The sequence below is a fragment of the Cibotium barometz genome, chromosome 48 (assembly GCF_041138505.1).
Source record: "Cibotium barometz isolate CiBa-2024 chromosome 48, ASM4113850v1, whole genome shotgun sequence".
In the NCBI taxonomy this organism is placed as follows: Eukaryota; Viridiplantae; Streptophyta; class Polypodiopsida; order Cyatheales; family Cibotiaceae; genus Cibotium; species Cibotium barometz.
In genome coordinates, this window is record NC_141093.1 from 8,286,053 (window position 1) to 8,304,474 (window position 18,422).

Genomic DNA, 18,422 nt, shown 5'->3' on the forward strand with positions numbered 1-18,422 from the left:
GTGCCAATTGCCATATTTAGTCTTGATGGAAGCACACATGTCTGCAAGTATTATGGCCCATGGTTGACGAAGTTGATATAAAGTCCAACTGCTTTACCAAATAATTCCAAAGTTCTCATGATGCACTTAAGATCATTTGGATGATTTTTGGGCATGAACAAAGAATCATCTACAAATGCGAACCATTGGGTAACTGCAAACCATGTAATTGCCCCTGTGCTGGTAAGATATCCATATCTATCAAAAGTGGATGTGTGGCAATGGCATAGAGTAATGCACTAAAAGGACATCCTAGACACACAGATTTTTGCAATGTCCACTTCGATGAGAGATCACGACCCAAAATACACTGGGTAGTACTATCCTGATATAAGCAAAAAGTAGGTTGTTGCATTTTATGACCAAAGCCCGTTGCAACCATGACCTCAGCTATGTAGTCCCATTGAACTGTATTGAAAACTTTTGCTACATCCACTTGCATAACAAGGATGTCCTGATAAGTATATTTGGCATATTCCATTGCTAGATATACAGTAGCAATATTATCCATAATTTGCCTTCTAGGGACAAAACCATATTGTTGTGGATGCAAACCATGAAAAAGCAGTCCACCAATATAATTTGCAAGCATTCTAGTTGCCAATTTGTAGATAACTGTCATCAACGTGATTGGTCTCCAATCATTAAAGGATTCTCCCTATACTTTTTTAGGTACCAAAGTCACAAGGCCTTCTTTCCAAGAAGTAGACATACATCATGCAACATTAATCATGGTCAAGATTGGAAGTTTAAGCTCATCCCAAAAGGCAACAAAGAATTCGATTGTCAAACCACCCCAACTAGGTGACTTCCAACGTCCGACTTCCTGAGTGAAAGGCAAATTATATCTCAAAGCAGATTCATTGTCAATAATGGGATGTACACAATTTAAGAAAATTTTTCGAGCATCATGAACATCAGTATCCACAATATATGAACTTTGAAATATGTGCTGATAATGATTGACACATTTATTTGCAAGCTCCATTTTTGTGGATGTTCACGTGCCATCAAATTTCTTAACACGCACAATTTTGTGTCTCTGCCTATAAGCATGCAAGCTTTTGAAAAATTGTTTCGATGAGCGACCTTTATCTTGGATTTGCTTACATCTCGATCAGATTTGCCATTTTTGTATCTTTCTTTGATTCATAGAGACACGCGCTTTGGCTTTGCACAACACATTTTGTTGATCTTGCGTTATAGTTTGAAGATGGCTGAGCGTCGTGAGCGATTGGATTTGTCGCTTAGCCATTTCAACTCTTTGTCACATGCACTCTGCACTGTAGTGCATGGTGACAAGATGGCTCATCATCAGTGCAACATTGTACATCAATAGAACCCTTTAGGATTTGATATTTGTCATACGCCATGACCCCATTGTAATACTTGGTCCAGGATATGTCAAGCACGAGCTACGTAGGTCATTCCTCAACCTTAGAGAGTTAGTCAGTCAGTCAAAGTCCCTTAACCCACTTGGAGAGAATTATTCATGCATATAGAAGTTAGTAGAAGCCTTAGGGTTTGCATCAGATCATGTTTGCATTTTGCATAACATTCATCCCATATGCATATAGACCACCTAGATCATTGTAGAAGATTGAGAATATCATCTAGTATTTTCCCATATTTTATAGCATTTATTTGGCATTTTTACCATATTTTTATCAACATTATCCATTTATGCAAGACATGTTGCAGTCGGCCAGCTTTCAGCCAGCCGACCTGCACATGAGAGGCATATAAATAGCTCAGCCTTGCATTCATTCATCTCATCTCATATTCATTGGAGTCTAGCGCTTCCCTTCAGCACAAGGAGCATCAACACATGAAGCCTACATCAACAAAACGCAGCATCCACAGCATTCAGCCAGTAGAAGCACATCAGTACCTTGCGTTTTCAGCATACATACAGTTTTTAGCATTCTCTCACATCATTGTTTTGCTACAGCCCTACCGGTGAAGGTAAAACGCATTCATTCATTCATTTTCAGCACCTTCTCTCAGCCTCAGATTTGCAGCCTTTCTACATTCTATTGAAGAGTGCATAGGCTTGAGATCGGTCATCATTGGTTCTACTGCAGCCGTGTACAGTTTAGCCTGACTCTTGGTCTTTCAAAGGTCTTGTGTTTGGCTTATCTAGTGTGTGAGAGCATATCTTAATACAGAGTTCTACACCCACTATTGGGCACTAATGATGTTAGTGGGGATGTTGTAGTATCTAGTCCATACTATGCATAATGAAGTTGATAGTTATATAGTCTTGTGGCTTGACTACCGTGAGTATATAACATGCACGTTCCTAAAAGGTGAATTTGGGCATGTTCCTGGATTCATCTAGGGTATATATAATTCCGCTGCATGTTACACTCTTTGCGTAGCGTCAAAAATATAGCACTTGATGCTGTAGAGGAGGTTCCCACAAGGGCATATGAAAATATAATGGGTGTATGATAAGGGAGTATGGAGGCATAATCAACCCAAAGTTTACATGAGAAAGAGTCATATTGTCGAGTATGTAACAAATACCAAACTTGATACTCAACATGTAACATATGAGAAGAGCCAGATGTATTATCGTCCCTTTGTGGAGAGTTGCTAAAATCTCCACAAACAAAAGCATTTGTTAACCAGGGATAGGAATCAAAGAAATTTCAAATCTTGTGTTGCTTATGGGAAGATTGAGATCCATACACTCTTGCAAATTGGAAAATTTCACCATGCAAAATACGTTGCACAATCATACATTGACCCAATGAATCATTATATTCCAATGCTGGCTCTAGTTCATGTCGCAAAAGAAAAGCAACACGTGAGAATTGTTTGCTTCCCCCACAGAAAATATCATATCCAGCAAAATGGCCAATCTGGCCACCATACTCTACTAATTGTGTTCTTGCAAACAAACTATATCTGGTCTTGTCATATGTACATTATCCCACAAACATCTCCATTTATGAGGATTGCAAATGCCTTGTACATGGTAACACACTTTATTGGAAGCATCTTATGTACATGATAGAGAAATGAGGGGGTTTAACTGTCATCCATAGGCGCAGATCTCCTCGGATCTCGCAATACATTCCAAATAACATCATTCTTATCAAAGAGCTGAGTACCTCCAGTACAAATTTGAACCCAATTATGTGAGACCACATTGGCAGTGGGATTCGCTTTTCAATTGAGAACACTAGCCACTAAAGAATCCACATTATGAGCTACATTCTCTTGGGTCTAGGTCCAATTATACAAGTTTTGTACAAAGGCGCCTTGAAAGTCTTTTTCGGGGCAACAAAACCATCTTGATCGGCTATACTTTTCCCTTTAGACTTGCCAGATGTCATAGCCTTATTGGTGGAGGCTTGCTGATTAACTACAGGCAATGAGCCTTTTGATTTTTCTTGCTGCTTAGCCATAGTAGCAAAGGGCGACACAGGAATGACATTCATGGTAGAATTAGAAGGCTAAACTGACGCCACTGGCGGTTGGGCACACACACACACACACACAGCAGCCTAGGTCATTTTTCTGTGGTAGATGTTTCTTTTTTCATGCTTCTCACATCTAGTTATTCTTGGATCATATGTACTCATTCTTACTCTCATACATCCCTTGGGTCTTTTGTAGACACTTAATACAATGTATATGCCTCTTTCTCTCTCTCTCTCTCTCTCTCTCAGCCCCGCCCTGCTCCAGGCATAGCCATTGCCATGACACCTGAAACTCACAATAAAGAATGTGCCTTGTTCTTTTCTGCTTAAGCAACCATGGCGAGGTCTGCGAAGTGGAATGGCTTGCATAGCAAACTGGATAACATCTTCAAGAAGATGCAGAATAGACAAGGCTCATGCGGGGGGTGGAGAGAGAGAGAGAGAGCTGTGAGCTCCGAGGAAGGTGTGTGGGAGAAACAAGAATTAGGGTTAGAGTTCATTCATGGGAGACATACACAGAGAAGCAAGGGAGAGAGAGAGAGAGAGAGAGTTGTGGGGATAAGTCAACTCATGAGGCATGAGTGTGTGACTCCCCTATCACACATGTATATTGCACTAGTACACATAGTGCACTTAGTACATTAAAAGTACTAAGTGTACTATGTACTATAACTTATGGGCTTGTACACACTATAAGGGTGGGCATTATGCCTTTACCCCAACAACCTCCCACTTAAAGGCAAAGTGCCCTTAAGTAAAGGAAAAGAAAAATCAGCATGTACATGATAATATACAAGGCCATATCAAGGCTGAAACTGGCCTCATCCAATGCCCATCAAGTGTCTGCAATGAGCAAACCGCTCCGGAGGCAAACTCTTTGTCAACAGATCAGCCGGGTTGTCATCCGTGTGAATCTTAACAAGCTGAATTTGCTTGTTCTCTATCACCTCTCTGATGAAGTGATACTTCACATCCACATGCTTCGTCTTTGCATGAAAGACAGGGTTCTTTGCCAACTGGATGGCACTCTGACTGTCACAATGCAACAATGGAATATCCCCTGTATAACCCAAATCAACCACTAACCGAGATAGCCATAATGCCTCCTTGCAAGCCTCTGTGGCTGCAATATACTCAGCCTCTGTAGTAGATAAGGCTGTGCACTTCTGCATCCTGGATATCCATGACACAGCACCTCCTGTGAATGTAAACACATAACCGGTAGTAGACTTCCGGTTATCTGGATGACCGGCATAATCCGAATCCGTGTAACCATGCACTAATGCATCCTGTTTGCCAAAACATATGCACATATCCTGTGTGCCCTTCAGGTATCTCATGACACCTTTCACTGCTTCCCAATGCTTCTTGCCAGGGTTGGCCATGTATCTAGAAACCACTCCCATTGCAAATGCAATGTCCGGCCTAGTAGCAACCATGGCATACATGAGACTGCCACAAGCTGAAGCATACGGAATCTTGGCCATATCAGCCCTGTCTCTATCTGACTGTGGGTTGTCCATAGCACTGAGTTTCACATATGGAGGCAAAGGAGTACTAGTCTTCTTCCCCCCGTCCATATTGAACCTCTGCAAGACTTTGCCAATGTATTCCTTCTGAGACAAATACAACACATGCTGATTTCTGTCCCGAAGTATCCGCATACCCAAGATGTGATTTGCATCACCCAAATCCTTCATATCAAAGGTTTGATGCAGCCTCTGCTTCAAGGCATCCATCTCCTTACGAGATTTTCCGGCAATCAACATATCATCAACATACAAGATGAGGATCAATAGACTGCCATCCAAAGCTTTCTTGGTGTACAAGCAGTGATCTATGTCACTTCTCCTGAATTTCTGGGATTTCATGAATGTATCAAATTTATGATACCATTCCCTTGGTGCCTGTTTGAGCCCATAAAGACTCTTTTTCAGCTTGCATACAAGCTTCTCCTTTCCACTCACTGCATAACCCTCTGGCTGCTGCATATATATCTCCTCATGGAGATCACCGTGAAGAAAAGCAGTCTTCACATCCATCTGAATCAAGTCCAGATCATCATGCGCAACCAAAGCCAACACAGCTCTAAGTGTGGTCATTTTGACCACTGGAGAGAAGATCTCATCAAAGTCCACACCATATTCCTGCTTGAAGCCCTTAGCCACTAACCTGGCTTTGAATCTTGGCTTTGCATCTGCTGCAACTTTGAGCCTGTATACCCACTTGCATGGAAAAACCTTCTTGCCTGCAGGCAAAGGCACCAACTTCCATGTTCCATTTTTTATGCAGAGAATCCATCTCTGACTTCATGGCACGCTCCCATAGAGCCTTGTCTGCCCTCTGTAAAGCCTCCTTATAACATGAGGGCTCCCCACAGTCAGTGAGCATCAAGTAGTCAACCCCTGGAACAAACCTGTCAGGGGCTCTGGAGGGTCTAGTGGACCTGCGTACCCAATGACCATCATTTGCAGGTTGCTGTCCAGCCTGCATATCACCCATTGGTGGCTCCTGTTCCATGCCATAAGGCTGAAATATCATGCCCGGTATTTCTTCTAACTGTGGTATATCCATAGGGATATCTTTTGCCATCTCTAGCTGTCCATTTGGACCATTTTCAGCACCATTTAAGGGCTGGTTTTCCTGCTGTAATGGCTGATTTACAGCCCTTTGTTGTTGTCCATGATGTCCATCATCATCAAAGATGACTCTGCCAGGCTCCTGTTGCCTTGCAGGCTCCTTATACATGCATGTTTCATCAAAAATGACATCATTGCTGCGTATGATCTTTCTATTCATGGGATCCCAAAGTCTATACCCCATTTCACCTGTGTCACCATATCCTAGGAATATGCATTTGTGAGACTTAGGATCAAGTTTGGTGCGCATTTCCCTGCGTATGTGCACGTACGCAACGCAACCAAACACTCTCAAGTGCTTGTATGACGGAGGCTTCCCTGTCCATACTTCCTCTGGCACTTTCCCACCAAGCCTCGTGTTAGGTGACCTATTTATAAGGTGAACGGCTGTCATAACAGCTTCAGCCCAAAAACCATGAGGTAATGCAGCATGTGACAACATAGAACGGACCTTCTCCTGTATGGTCCTGTTCATCCTCTCTGCTGTCCCGTTTTGTGGAGGATCATAAGGAGTAGAGAGCTCCCTCTTGATGCCTTTAGCATCACAAAAGTCCTGAAACTGTTTGGACATGTACTCTCCACCATTGTCGGAACGCAAAGCCTTTAGTGTTTTGCCAGTTTGGTTCTCAACAAGAGCAACAAACTTCTGAAACACTGAGAATGTATCACTCTTCAAACGAAGAGGATAAACCCACACCTTGCGTGTGGCATCATCAATAAAAGACACAAAGTATTTTGCCCCTCCCAAAGAAAGCTGAGGCATCTCACATACATCTGTATGCACAAGCTCTAACTGAGCATCTTTCTGTCCAAGAGCTTTCTTGTGGGGGCACTGTAGTTGCCTACCATATATACAATGCTCACAAAACTGAAAACTTGAAAACTTTAGAGAAGGCAAGTAACCCAAACGAGATAATTGCTCCATTCCCTTGACACTCATGTGTCCCAACCGGCTATGCCACATAGAAATTTCCGGCAGCTCGGTTGCATTTACATTAGCATGGTGACAAACACCTGCATGCATGAAATAAAGAGTGTCCACCTTAGAGCCTCTGGCAACAACCAGTGAGCCCTTACTAATCTTCCACTTTCCACGACCAAATGTGGTAACATAATCAGCATCATCAAGCTGTCCAGTAGAAAGCAGATTCTTCTTGATCTCAGGCACATGCCTGACATCATGGAGCATAAGCTGTGAGCCATCTGAAAATACAAGCCTCACATCACCTCTGCCAAGAATCTTGCATGCATGGTTATCACCCAAATAAACCACTCCTTCATTGCCCGCAGTATACCTGACAAACAAGTCTCTGCAACCTGTGACATGAAAGGAGGCACCGGTGCATACCATGACCACCTGTAAGAAGTGAATGGGCATCAAGTGAAGAAGTAAATAGGACCTCATCCTCACTGCCACCTGCATGTGACACATTGATTTCTTCAATCTTGACTCCACTTTTGCCCTTTGGCTTTACATCTTTGGCTTCATCTTTCTCTTTGTCTTTGCCTTTTCCCTTTTCCTTTTGATCATTTTTCCATTTGTAGCATTGCTTTTTAATGTGTCCCTTCTTGCCACAATAATGGCATTCCAAATCTTTTTTGGAGCGAGACTTGCTCCTTCCCCTTTCTTGGCTTTTCCCCCTTTGCTGGGATCTCCCACGTGCATTCATTGCATTGGACTTTCCAACAGAGTTGTTTTTCCTGTTCATCTCTTCTTGAAGAAGAGCACTCTCAACATCTGCATATGACAGCATAGCATGCGAATTGCTAGTGGCTGTCCTGAATGTGTCCCAACTCTCTGGCAAAGTGCATAACAAAAAAGTGGCTTTGAACTCATCGTCCATTGCCAACTTTTGATTAATGACCTGGCTGACAATACCATTAAACTCATTGAGATGGGCTGTCATAGACGCCCCTTCCTTCATCTGAAGACCTATGAGTTTCTTCAACCAATACACTTTGCTTGAGGCACTTTGTTGGGCATACAAGTCCTGCAATCTCTGCCACATTCCCCAAGCTGTCTTCTCTTCACGAATGCTGAAAAGTAATGAGTCTGACACAGACAACATGATAGTAGATCTTGCCAGCTCATCCATATCTTCCCACTCTTCAGCAGTAAGAGAAGCGGGCATTACACCCCTTTCTTTGATAGGCTTGTGCTGCTTTTTCTGGAGCAACACATTGTAGCACTGGGTTTGCCAAATATCATAATTATGCGAGCCTTCAAGCTTCTTGATGTGAAGCAATGAAGAGCTCTCACCTGTGGTTGCCATAGCAATATGCAACCTGTCAATGCCTGACTCCCTGCAAAATGTGCAAACACTGCACCAAAAAGCACACAAAGTGCTCACAGTTTTTCTCCCAAGCTTTATCTCCCACTGCGGAAGCACAAATGCAACTTTTCTCCCACTTTATGTGATGAAATCACCAAAATCTGGTTGCTGCAGATTTTGGACAGCACCTTAAATGTGCTCTTTTGCCCTTCCAAAGTACTGTACAGCAGTACCAAGTGCTCACCAATGATGTACCAAACCTGTACTGGCAAGTACAGCAGCTGAAATTGAACCTTTTGGTCACTCAAAACAGTGTACAGCCATGCCAAAACTTGCACAAAGCTATGCCAAATCTGTACCAGCAGGTACAGTAGCAACAAATGTCCTCCTGGCTGTCCAAATGACTAAAAATCAGACTTTTACAGTCCCGAACACTGCATAAAACAGTCCCGAACAGAAATTGGGCAAAAGCCCCTTGACTGCAAGCTGATTTTTGAGGATTCAAGGCTTAAAAGTCTTGCCTGCTGCTTTGCCGAGCTTAACAAGCATACAAACTTGAAAAGCCCCTTGATTTAAGATCAATTTTTGATCATACATGGTACATTGACGCACATGAAGGCATCCAGAGTGTTCACGATGCTTCCCCCTGGCCACATATACATCAAATACATGAAAGCCCCTTGATTTACAGGCACATTGAGTGCTTGTAAGGCATCAACACATTATCCACAGCATCAAATGCGATTGCCTGCATGCAAATCAACCAAATCGGCACAAAAGCCCCTTGATTTGCACTGCAATTTGCTGCAATTTTGCCCAAATGTGCGATTTTTCACATCATACAGCATGTATGAGTGCTTAATTGCACAATTACATCAAAAACCCCAAATTTCGACATCCAATTTCCTGCAAATCGATCCTGATTGTGACCAATGTCCTGCAAATTGATCCTGATTGTGACCAATGTCACCCAATTTTGCCAATTTTGCTCAAAATTGAGCAATTCGACACCTGTATCTGCTCAATTGTTGTTTGTTTGCTCAATTGCAAATCCCAAAAAAAAAATTGAGGAAAATACCTTGTAATTTTCTGATTTTTCTTCAATTTGTAGGCTGAATTTTGTTGTTGCAGGAAAAGAGGGTGATGATGCTCTGCTGTTCTGTGCAGGTGGGAGCTCCTTGCTGGGAACGATGCCTAAGAAGGCACGGGCTTCAGGACTGCTGCTCTTGTGATTTGCTACGGGTACTGCCCTGCGCTCGTTTTGTTACACCTCCGCTCGAGAGTTTTACGCCTTGTGGCCAGGCGTTAGTATATGGGCAGCTATACCTTGCGGTGGCCAGACCTCAACCAGTCACTCAAGAGAGGAGTCGGCTCGCTGCTCAGAAGCGTCCGTGGTGGTCACTATTGCGGCCAGCAGGCGGCGTGCCTCATTAACAGCACTCCTGAGGTGCTGTAGCTTCAACGCCATTACGGACGGAGTTGTTTATGTCACACTGCTCTCTGTCCTCCGTCAGTTCGTCTTTTTGTTGCAATAGTACTCCAGCCTATCAGTGATCTGTGACTCGTGAGTGTTGGGCGCTGTGACCCATCTGAGGTCTCTCTGCTTCGCACTACCGACAGGAGTCTCACCACCACACCGACCACTCAGGACGCATGAGTCCTCACGGGACAGTCTGAACGGAAGTGCAGCCAGCAGCTTGAAGGCGCACAACTGAAATTGGGTAGCTCCAGGAGTGACTAGCTCTGATACTAGTTGTGTGGGAGAAACAAGAATTAGGGTTAGAGTTCATTCATGGGAGACATACACAGAGAAGCAAGGGAGAGAGAGAGAGAGAGAGTTGTGGGGATAAGTCAACTCATGAGGCATGAGTGTGTGACTCCCCTATCACACATGTATATTGCACTAGTACACATAGTGCACTTAGTACATTAAAAGTACTAAGTGTACTATGTACTATAACTTATGGGCTTGTACACACTATAAGGGTGGGCATTATGCCTTTACCCCAACAGAAGGGAGGGAGAGAGACATATCTTCTTTGTTGAGAGAGATATATATTAGAATCTATTGCACACACACACATGAAATCAAACTGCTTTTGATATGGTCTATTTCCATCGCCATCCCATGTTTGTACAGCAACACATACACATGCATGCATGCATTCATTCACGTATACACACAATCAAAATGATTTTTTGTATTTCCACCTTGCCATCCCAAGTTTGTATAGGGCGCACACACTCACGTGTGCACAATTGCGAGCACACACTTTTTTTTTTTTGTGCTTCTATTAACAATGACTTATGTACAATATAGGAGATGGACTCAAAATAAATCCATCCTCAAAGAACTTCAGAAGCAGTGGAAAAACACCTCAAACTGTCCAAGGGCAATGTCCTCCAACTATAAGCAGTTGTGGAGGGATTGTTGCAAATTCATTTTAAAATAAGCATATGCCTCAAAGGGGCATGGTGGCCAGCCACAACATGGTGTGAAACGGCTGATTAAAAGAGCATTTTATTGCTTTTGACCTGGTCATGAAGTGGCCGACCCCTGTTTGGGCCAGCAGACCAGAGCATAGAAGGGGTATAAATACCCAACATAGAATTCAGTCAGAGTATCTCATTATTCACAAGAGTTGCTGCATTCCAAGGGCCAGGGCAGCCAAGGGGAAGTGCTTAGCCAAGGTGAAGAAGTGCAGGTCAAGAACCAGTCTTTATTTCAGATTTACATCATTCTAATAAAGCAAATACACCATTTGTGGTGGGGGCCCTACAGAGGGTATTCGGGACCCAATACTGTGTCCTCTTCTTCCTCTCTCTCTCTCTCTCTCTCTTCGCTACTGTCGCCGCCGCTCCCTCCCTCCCTCCCTCTCTCTCTCTCTCTCTCTCTCTCCTCTGTTCGCCGCCCGCTGCTCTCTATTCGCCGCCCGCTGCTCTCTGTTCACTGCCCGCTGCTCTCTGCCTGCTAGTGTTGCCGCCGCCTTCTCCCTGGGCCGCCCCTGCTCACCGCCACCTTTCGCCGCTCTGTGCGTAGCCGCTCTCTCTGTTCGCCATTGGCGGCCAGTACCGCTGGCAATATGCTGGCCCGCCTCCCCCTCCGCTAGAGTCTGTGCCCCCCTTTTCCCAGCCACCCTTGCTCAGCCCCCCAAGGCAGCAACATAACTCTCTCTTTCTCCTCAATCTTGAGGAATGGCCCCGAGTCTCCAAGAGAAACTCGAGGCCCTCGAGACGGCAATGAAGGCACTAATCAAGGAGAATAAGAAGACATCCGATTCCAACCTCAATGAGGTGGAGAACAAACTACACCGGCACATCATGGCCCTCGAAGCACGGGTCACGGGCCTTGAACAAGAGAACACGGCACTCAAGGAGGAGGTGAGTGCATTGAAAGTGGAACTGGTAGCCGTCAAGAACACCGAGAAGGAAGAAGGGGAGATCAATGAGAACACTCTCACGGCCATCAAAGAAGAGATCTCCAAGGAGATCACAAAGGACATGGAGGGAAAACTCGAAGCCAAGCAGTCAGGATGGGTTGAGGTGGTGAAGAAGAACATCCGCAAAGAAGTGAGGGAGGAGACTCAAAGGGAAGAACATCAAATCATTCACACCACCATTGAGGAGGAGAAGATGAGGCATGCCCGCCGCCTCAACATTCGAGTCACAGGTATAGCCGAGACACCCAACTCCACTCCCGAGAAAGATGGACAACTTCTATGCATGAAGCTAGGCTACAGGGAAGAGGACCCTCTCCCCTTCACCAAAGCATGGAGAGCCTAGAAAGACTTAACACGCAAGCGAGCCCTCATCCTACAGTTTGCAGGAGAGACGGAGAGGGTCACCTTCATGAGGAAGAGGGTCATACTACGAGGCTTAGAGGGAGCTCCTATTTTCTTGGATGATCTCACGAGGATGCAGCTAGAGCATAGGAGAGCTTGCATGCCACGAGTCTTACACGCGAGGAGAGAAGGCAAGAAGGCCTTCTATCGAGATGGTCGGGTCATCATTGATGGCCGGCCCATGGATTAGCGGTTTGGGGCCTATGGGACACAGACCAGGCCACTGAGACAGAGATACACATGGTAGTATGGAACTGTAATGGTTCACTATGGGTGCAGCCTGGACGACTGGAGCATGTTATGGTGGGGAGAGACATCATACTTTTGACAGAGACACATTAGAGCCCAGAGAGAGGGCTACCTCGAGTAGAGGGATTCCAGTGGGAGTCAGCATACAGGAGGACCACACGCCAGGGTACCTTGAGAGGGTCGGGGGGAGTAGCAGTTCTATTCAGACGGGAGCTATAGGGGAGACTGAGAGTGGTAGCATAGGATCCAGAGGCCAGATACCTGTGGATCAGCTTACAGCTCTCACAGGACAGGGTTATATACATAGCCCTATGTTACTTTCCTCCATCAGGATCCTCCTATGTCATTATAGAGGACATGCCACAGGAGGAGGAGACAGGAGCCTCACCATACACTTGTCTGTCAGAGGAGATTATGCATTATTCTACACTAGGGGAAGTATTTATTACGGGTGACTTCAATGTCCACACACAGAGCGCAGACAGTGTGAGGTGTATGACTATGATGACATGGAGATCCTCCACCCTGTGGCTCCAGAGGAGATAGGGGCTAGTCGGGCATCAGAGGACACTGGACCAGACAGAGGACATTAGCAGAGTTTGCTGCGCCTCCTATGATGGTAGAGGCCATATTCCAGACTATATGCCTGCTAGACAGATTCAGAGAGATGCCACAGGACAGATTGCCATACAGAGCTTTTGAGAAATATAGACAGCTGGCTGAGGCAGGAGACAAAGGATCATGGTATGCACAGGTCACACATTGGTTCTCACAGCATGGCCTAGACATGGATCATCTACCACCATTCCAGTATGACAGGGATGCACCACATATCCGTCTCTCTCATAGTGAGAGGAACAGAGTATTGAGACAGGACCTATGGCAGCTCTATACACGGTATACATCAATGTCCACAGCTCCCTGAAGAACATGCTTGGGTCTGCTCTGAAGCGAGTCAGTCGCTTCGCACCCTCTCTGTGAAACTGAGCTCTGATCTCTGTCATCTCTCTCTGGTATAGGCGTGGTGTCCGAAAGCCAGGTGTCCTCTGCCTCCTGCGGGCTCTGAGTGTCTCTGCTCTCTGGAGAGTAATTCCCTGCTGTGTAGGGGCTGGGAGTGGGGTGGATCTCTGAAAAAATGTAGTAATCTATGTCTGTCGTCCCCCCTCTGGAGCTGTCTGAGCCTGTAATGATCTCTCTTTGTGACGCTGTATGTCTAGAATGAATCTCCCCAGTATGCGCTGGTCTGCTGCCTCAAAGATCTGGGGTAGGGAATGTGGCTCTCTGAATAAAATGGGATATCTCTCTCTGATGGCTGTATATGCTCTGCATCTGCATACATAATGCTCCTCACTCTCCACCTCCTCTCTGCACAATCTGCATACCCTCTCCTCTCGGGGGATCCGTGCTGCTCTGCTAGTCTCGATCTCCAATCGATGTGATGAGACTCTAAGTTGACCAATAGCTACTCGGGAGCCGTGTGGTAAAAAGCCCTCCATGTATCTAGGCCTCTCTATAAATCCATCATCAGTGATACTCATGAAGTGATATCTGTAGTATAGCATCTTCGGTGGAAGAGGCTGTGTAGGTGATATCCATGTCTTTCGTACCCCCAGTATGGTATAGGATGGAGCTAGCTAGGTTGCATATCATGATTGTATACTCCATGCATATAGCTTCGCATTCTCCTAGTAGTGGAGCTCCATCACCTCCCCCACTCACTGTACTTATTGCACACCCAGATTCAGCTTTTTTAGTTCAGTACTTTTTCATTTTGTTGGGATGACAGAGGATACCCCATACAGGTACACTGATTTGTCTCATAGGCCGAGTTCGGTCTTTTGGAAGACGTTAATAAAATCCTTCTTTCTTTCTTTCTTTCTTTCTCTCTCTCTCTCTATTTTCTTTCTATGTGTTGTGCGTTATATTCGTCATGAATGATTGCTGAATTCTCGGCATTGAAGTTACCGATTCTTCCACAAAGCTTCCGCATGTTACATTAAGCACTCAGCTTCATTGTCATGTGCACACACATGTACATGCTTCTCACAGGGGCTAACCCTAAGGAGGCAACAAGATAAAGAAGAGAAGATCAGAACAAAACCAGATTTTTGGAGCATTTTCTGTGGAGTATCTTGTGGAGAGACACATCATTATGTGAATTATTTGTCCAGGAGTTGGCCGACCAGCAGTCGACCAGTCCATGGGATATTCTCGAGCCTATAAAAGGCAAGTTTTCTCATTGTTTTAGTCATTCACTCCCACTTTGGGTGTGGGTCTAGACATAGGCCTAGGGATTAGGGTGTTCTACCTTTTCTAGAAGTCAGCCCATGGCTGCAAGGGATTGTGTACCTTTTTGTACCATATGAAATACTGAATTTCTAGCTCTCTCTCTCTCTCTCTACTCTCCCTTTTGTCTGCGTTTTTGCATCAGCATGTTCTAAGTGGTGTTTAGGGCTGAAAGAAGACTCTCAGAGCTTCCACATGTAACATTGTTATCAAAGCATCAGGCTCAGCAAGGCTAAACCTTGATTCAATCCCATATGAAGGTGTACAGGTCCAAGGTACAGGAAAGTGCACAGGTACGAAGCCCAAGGCAAGGAACACAAGACCAGAAAGAGCTCCCAAGAGGTTGGTTGGTGGTGTTCCACAAAGCCCAAAGGGGATGGCCATCCTATAAGCCAGGAAAGGCTTCCGGGCAACGGTTCCAAGGGATGATATCCTCCAAGGGGTGGAGTGAGGGTGCCAGACTCATTTCTCAGGAATGAAGACCAAGACGGTGTTCAGAGACAGGGCATGAACGGACTGGGGACTGGATGGAATAGATGCATAGATCTTATTTAGAGTCAGAGTGGATTTGGGGACCGGGCCGGGCATTCAGTGAAAAGGTTGCCAGAGTAGGAAGGATGACAGAGGGACTCCGACAATAGCATGGGATGATGACAGTCATTCAAGAGTCAGATTGGAATCCCGTCATCAAGTTTAGCAGAGAGGGATGTCATGTGCACACACATGTACATGCTTCTCACAGGGGCTAACCCTAAGGAGGCAACAAGATAAAGAAGAGAAGATCAGAACAGAGCCAGATTTTTGGAGCATTTTCTGTGGAGTATCTTGTGGAGGGACACATCATTATGTGAATTATTTGTCCAGGAGCTGGCCGACCAGCAGTCGACCAATCCATGGGATATTCTCCAGCCTATAAAAGGCAAGTTTGCTCATTGTTTTAGTCATTCACTCCCACTTTGGGTGTGGGTCTAGACATAGGACTAGGGATTAGGGTGTTCTACCTTTTCCAGAAGGCAGCCATGGAAGGCAGCCCATGGCTGCAAGGGATTGTGTACCTTTTTGTACCATATGAAATACTGAATTTCCAGCTATCTCTCTCTCTCTCTCTCTTTACTCTCCCTTTTGTTTGCGTTTTGCATCAGCATGTTCTAAGTGGTGTTTAGGGCTGAAAGAAGACTCTCAGAGCTTTCGCATGTAACATTGGTATCAGAGCATCAGGCTCATCAAGGCTAAACCCTGATTCAGTCCCATATGAAGGTGTACAGGTTGAAGGTACAGGAAAGTGCACAGGTACGAAGCCCAAGGCAAGGAACACAAGACCAGAAAGAGCTCCCAAGAGGTTGGTTGGTGGTGTTCCACAAAGCCCAAAGGGGATGGCAGTCCTGTAAGCCAGGAAAGGCTTCCGGGCAACGGTTCCAAGGGAGGATGATCCTCCAAGGGGTGGAGTGAGAGTGCCAGACTCATTTCTCAGGAATGAAGACCAAGACGGTGTTCAGAGACAGGGCATGAACGGACTGGGGACTGGATGGAACAGATGCATAGATATTATTCCGAGTCAGAGTGGATTCGGGGACCGGGCAAAAGGTTGCTAGATTAGGAAGGATGACAGAGCGACTCCGGGAAGAGTCAGATTGGAATCCCGTCATCAAGTTTAGCAGAGGGGGATGTCATGTGCACACATGTGTACATGCTTCTCACAGGGGCTAACCCTAAGGAGGCAACAAGATAAAGAAGAGAAGATCAAAACAGAACCAGATTTTTGGAATATTTTCTGTGGAGTATCTTGTGGAGGGGCACATCATTATGTGAATTATTTGTCTAGGAGCTGGCCGACCAGCAGTCGGCTAGTCCATGGGATATTCTCGAGCCTATAAAAGGCAAGTTTGCTCATTGTCTTAGTCATTCACTCCCACTTTGGTGTGGGTCTAGACATAGGACTAGGGATTAGGGTGTTCTACCTTTTCCAGAAGGCAGCCCATGGCTGCAAGGGATTGTGTACCTTTTTGTACCATATGAAATACTGAATTTCCAGCTCTCTCTCTCTCTCTCTACTCTCCCTTTTGTCTGCGTTTTTGCATCAGCATGTTCTAAGTGGTGTTTAGGGCTGAAAGAAGACTTTGAGAGCTTCCGCATGTAACATTGGTATCAGAGCATGAGGCTCAGCGAGGCTAAACCCTGATTTAGTCCCATATGAAGGTGTACAGGTCCAAGGTACAGGAAAGTGCATAGATACGAAGCCCAAGGCAAGGAACACAAGACCAGAAAGAGCTCCCAAGAGGTTGGTTGGTGGTGTTCCACAAAGCCCAAAGGGGATGGCCATCCTATAAGCCAGGAAAGGCTTCCGGGCAACGGTTCCAAGGGATGATATCCTCCAAGGGGTGGAGTGAGGGTGCCAGACTCATTTCTCAGGAATGAAGACCAAGACGGTGTTCAGAGACAGGGCATGAACGGACTGGGGACTGGATGGAATAGATGCATAGATCTTATTTAGAGTCAGAGTGGATTTGGGGACCGGGCCGGGCATTCAGTGAAAAGGTTGCCAGAGTAGGAAGGATGACAGAGGGACTCCGACAATAGCATGGGATGATGACAGTCATTCAAGAGTCAGATTGGAATCCCGTCATCAAGTTTAGCAGAGAGGGATGTCATGTGCACACACATGTACATGCTTCTCACAGGGGCTAACCCTAAGGAGGCAACAAGATAAAGAAGAGAAGATCAGAACAGAGCCAGATTTTTGGAGCATTTTCTGTGGAGTATCTTGTGGAGGGACACATCATTATGTGAATTATTTGTCCAAGAACTGGCCGACCAGCAGTCGACCAATCCATGGGTAATTCTCCAGCCTATAAAAGGCAAGTTTGCTCATTGTTTTAGTCATTCACTCCCACTTTGGGTGTGGGTCTAGACATAGGACTAGGGATTAGGGTGTTCTACCTTTTCCAGAAGGCAGCCCATGGCTGCAAGGGATTGTGTGCCTTTTTGTACCATATGAAATACTGAATTTCCGGCTATCTCTCTCTCTCTCTCTCTACTCTCCCTTCTGTCTGCGTTTTTGCATCAGCATGTTCTAAGTGGTGTTTAGGGCTGAAAGAAGACTCTCAGAGCTTCCGCATGTAACATTCATTGACTTGGCATTGCTTATAACTATGAACATCCTGTTCAACATCAACTTTCAGCTTTGGCTGGCACCTCGCATGTGGATTGGGCACATAACCTTGAGAGAGCCATATGCCCTTTCAGAGATCCGGGCCCTCTTCCTGCAACCCAGTTGTGGAACATTCTCTAGTGACATAGAGCTGCTTCGCCTTGAGTAGTGGATATTGTCTCCATGTTTGTTGTCACAATGTAGGATGGCACAAGATGAGCACTATTTGTCATTCTGGCCTTCTCATCGTACATGAAGGGCCCATGTAGTTTGCGGATCTATTTTCTCTTTGGCACTTTTTTTATCTCCATTTCTAATCTTTTGGGCTCCCTAACCCACAGATTAGCCAATCTAACCCTCAGGTACATGACATTATTATCTTCAGTTTACACATTGGAACTTTTGTAACACTTGTTGGTCTCATAGATGCATTGGGACTTTACTAGAGTTTAATAAAATCTTTCTTTTACCAAATCTGATAAGATTGGGGTCCTAAAGCACTCCAACAAGCTTAA

At 45.2% G+C, this 18,422-nt stretch overlaps 1 protein-coding gene across 2 annotated transcripts in view; it reads left to right on the forward strand.

Annotated features, from left to right (window-relative positions):
* Nucleotides 1–18,422, forward strand: part of LOC147610776 (paired amphipathic helix protein Sin3-like 4) — a 34,368-nt gene that overhangs the window by 10,597 nt on the left and 5,349 nt on the right. The window lies entirely within an intron of this gene.